Below are 4183 nucleotides of genomic sequence, written 5' to 3'. Positions count from 1 at the left end.
CCGTCGCGCGGGGCTGGGGGCTGCGTGGCCCCGCTCCTGCCCTAAATCCGGTCCGGGTTTTCCTCCTGCCTCCCGGAGCGCTCCTCCCAGAACCCATTCCGATCATCCGCTCCCGGGCTTTCCAGCCCCCCAGGGGCAGGTGGAGAGGGTTCCTGTGCCGGGAAGGGAGTGGGTGGGACAGGGTCGGTGCTGGGTTCCTGGGCGCCGGGCCGCTCCCCTCCTGAAGGACCCTATGCACCCCGCTCCTGCTGGAGGGGTCCTCACAATCACCTAGGGCAGCACCGCCCATTTTACAGACTGGGCGACTGAGTACCGAGGTCACCGGCCTGCCAAAGTCACCCGGGGAGGGTCGCGCCCTGACTGTGCCTCAGGTCTGGGTTCCACACACTGGACTGTGGGGGCAAGTCCCCAGCACCCCTGCCCCTGGGGAGCCAGCCGCTTCCCTGGCCATTCACCCCAGCCCTCCGAGGAAGCAGGTGGGAAAGCGCTCCTCCAGGGCAGTGGGAAGAGAGCACACCTGCAGTTAGACAGCCAGAGGAACTTCCCAGGAGCGGGGCCATCTCCGACCACCCCCAGTTAAGAGAGGGAGAGACTGAGGCACCCCGAAGTCGGACTGAGAACTTACTGAATATGAAATCTCCAGCTCCTTCAAGCTGACCCTGGAAGATGCAACCAGCACAGGAGCCACAACACATGAACCACCCTGACTGCTCCCCTGCCCCCAGACCCTCCCCACCTGAAAGGATCTAGTCCCGACTTCTGGGGTGATGCACAGCCAGGCCCCACTTTACCCCACCCCCATATACCTCCACGTACACCCTGATTCCCACAGATTCCAGAACATACCAGATGCTTCCACACCTCTCTGCCTTTGCACATGCTGTTCTTCCTGACTGAAATGCCCTTCCTCCTCCTCGGCCCAGAGAATCCCTGCTCTTCTCCAGGCCCAGGCTCCATGCTACCTCCCCCAGGAAGGCCTCCTGACACCCCCTGCGGAAGTCACCCACCACCCCCTCATTCATTCACCCAGCACTGGGCACAAGTTTGGTTCTTGGTAAGTGAGCTTGGGAGTCAGGCCAACCTGGGCTCCAAAGCACTTCGGAACTGCACGACCTTGAGCAAGTGTTTTATTTAGCCTGTCTGTACAACGGGGGCCTATCAGTCCCTCCCCTCAAAGGAGCAGATCCAGTGACGGAGATGCCCCAGCATGCATAGCTCACAGTAGATGCTCAGTAAAAGTGACCATCCCCTCTCCGTCCTCCCTTCACCACTGTGCAGACCTCCATGGTGCATGTCCCATCCCACGCCCGGCTCCCTCCTTGCCCAGCTGTGCTCTCATAGGCATGCAACCAGGACTGAAGTTCCGTTGAGTGCATCTTGGTATGTGAACGAACGGGCAAACTCGAGCCATCTGAATGCTGGTCCAGCGGCAGGCGTGTGCCTGGTACCCATCACACCTTTCTAGGGACTGAGAGTAGGAGAGTGCAGGTGAGGCAAATGGCCTGGCCTGGTGTTGGCCCTGAGAGTGTGGGGTGCAGGTGAAAGAGGGGGGGTGCAGGTAGAAGGGGGAGATGGAGACAGGGGTGTCTGTAGACCCAGAGCATGTGTTCCTAATATTAGGTCACTGGGCACCAGTTTAAAGGAGGGTGGGGACTTGCGGGCAGTGACTTTTGGGAGAAGGGAAGGGAGGCATGGTGGCTGTGATGTCACAGGAGATGAGAAGAAACATCTGATGGGGACCTTGCTGAGTCTGGGGCGCAGCCTGGCTCCCATTGCTCATCTCCCGAAGGAGGGTCCTGTGGAGGCTGAGGGTAGACTGGGAGGAGGTGGGGAGAAGCAAAAAGGGCAGCTCTAGGCAGGGAAAATATCATGGGCCCCAGGAGAAAGAGTCCCTTCTCCACCATCTAACCCTTATGTGACTCGGGGCAGCGCACCTCTCCTCTCCAGCCCCGGTTTCCTCATATGTAAAGGGAGAGGGTAATACCCCCTCTAAGGGCCTGTCCTGAGGATGATTAAAATCTAAAAGAGGAACTCACCACTGTTCAGCCCATGTTTGAGTAGCTCTACAGCAGCGGTTCTCAACCTGTGGGTCGCGACCCCTTTGGCGGTCGAACGACCCTTTCACAGGGGTCGCCTAAGACCATCCTGCATATCAGATATTTACATTACGATTCATAACAGTAGCAACATGACAGTTATGAAGTAGCAACGAAAATAATGTTATGGTTGGGTCACAACATGAGGAACTGTATTTAAAGGGCCAGAAGGGTGAGAACCACTGCTCTACAGGCAGAGGGTAGGGATGTGAGGCAGGTGTGCAGAGGCTGTGAGGGTGGGGGAGGGGTAGGCTTGGGTGTCAGAACCTGGGTGACCCTGGGCAAGTTGCTTGTCCTCTCTGGGCCTCAGAATATCATCTAACACAGAGGCATCCCCTTGGGTGGAGTCGAGGACAAGCACCCCTGATGCACACCATTCACCCGGCACTGTTCTAGGCGTTCACAGTCACTGCCTCCTTTAATCCTTACAGAACCCTGTGCCACAGGCACTGTTCCCGATGGGAAACTGAGGCACGGGCCCTAGTGTTACACGTGGTGTGGCCTGGGTGGCCAAGACCTGTTGTGAAGTTTGGTGGAGAGTGATGGTAAAACCTTTATCTGTTTGGCCAGAGCTTCCTGCTCCTCCTCCATTCTCATCTGAGCCTGGCGACCCTCTGAGGTAGAGACTATGACTAGCCCGGGTGCACGGGAGGAAGCTGGACTGCGACATGGGGAGGGGAAGGGCCTCGCTCAGGGTCACTCAGGAAGTAAGCACCTGTCTGAGCCAGGATTTGAACCAGCTGCTAGCTTCTGGGGAAAGGCCATCCAGGCCAGCAGAGCACTGTCTAACGCTCACTCTGAGAGCCCAGTCAGGCCTCCCTGGTCCCACAGGGGCCTGAGAGCACTGCAGAGGGCTGGGAGGACTGGAGAGGAGAGGCGCGCCAGGAAGGTGAGCCAACTGGGGAGGGAAGGGAAAGAGCACCTCAAAATATCGGTCACAGAGCTTAGAGGTTCCTGGACTAGAGAGTTCCTTAAAGTCCGGCCAGCCTATTCTACAGATGGGGCAAACTGAGGCAGCTCAGCTGCTTAGATTAGAAATCAGAACAGGACACAGCTGGCCTGTCTCAGGACTCTAAAGTCTGAGCAGCCTTGAAGGGCGAGGACCAGAGGCAGGGAAAGGGGATGTGGGGCCCAGAGGGTCAGGACCCATCCTAGCAGACTGTGCCCTGGGGGCAGAGGACTGTAAGGGTCTCTCCCACCCTCCGTTCCCACCCTCGCCTACCCCCCAGTACTCAGTAGTCACCAGGGTGGAATATTTTAGCACCTATAGGAAAACTGCCACAGACGGCCTGTGGCAGCTGTTGCTAAGGAGACGCTCCCAAAATAGCCCCCCTCCGCCAACCTTTCCCGCTGCTGCTCCTGCTGTGGGGAGGGAAGGAGGGTGGCACACAAGCCTTGGCCCCAGATTCACCCACCCACCCTGGCTCCCGGGGCCCACACCTGCCAAAAACCTGGGCAAGCCGAAGACCTGAGCAACCACCTGGTCTGCAGAGGGGGCGGGAGCGAGCCTGAGCTGCCTGTGGCCTCAGCCACCGTCCTCAGCTGGGGGAAGAAGGTCACCCCATTGAAGTGAGATGGGAAAGAAAAGAGCCTGGCACCCCAGACCCCAAGCACACGCCTACACATGCACAATCACAGAGCTCACAGTCTTACACGTCCACGGTGCACACCACCAGCACCACCCCACCAATGCCCACCTAGACACGCACATACACCATCAGAGACACAAATAGATGCATGGGTAAACACATATGCCACAAATACACAACACACACCTGCCAGCGCACACCACCCAGCCATAAACACACATTTACATACACATACACAAATGTGTCTCAGGTACACACACCCTCCAACATATGCATGCCTCCAACACACACACACACACACACACACACACACACACACACACACATGTATATACACAGCCTCACAGCACAGGAACACACAATGTCCAAACATGATGTTTGGGTGATGTCTCTGAACCTCTCTAAGTGGATGGTCTGGGGACCAGAGGATCCCTGTGCCCAGGAGAGCTGCCTTGGGCCCATTCCTTGGAAACTGAAAAGTGTGTGTGTGTGGGGAGG

This window comes from Myotis brandtii, unplaced genomic scaffold, assembly GCF_000412655.1.
Source record: "Myotis brandtii unplaced genomic scaffold, ASM41265v1 scaffold78, whole genome shotgun sequence".
NCBI classification, from domain to species: domain Eukaryota; kingdom Metazoa; phylum Chordata; class Mammalia; order Chiroptera; family Vespertilionidae; genus Myotis; species Myotis brandtii.
The sequence above is the reverse complement of the archived record's forward strand: the minus strand, read 5'-3'. Positions refer to the sequence as shown.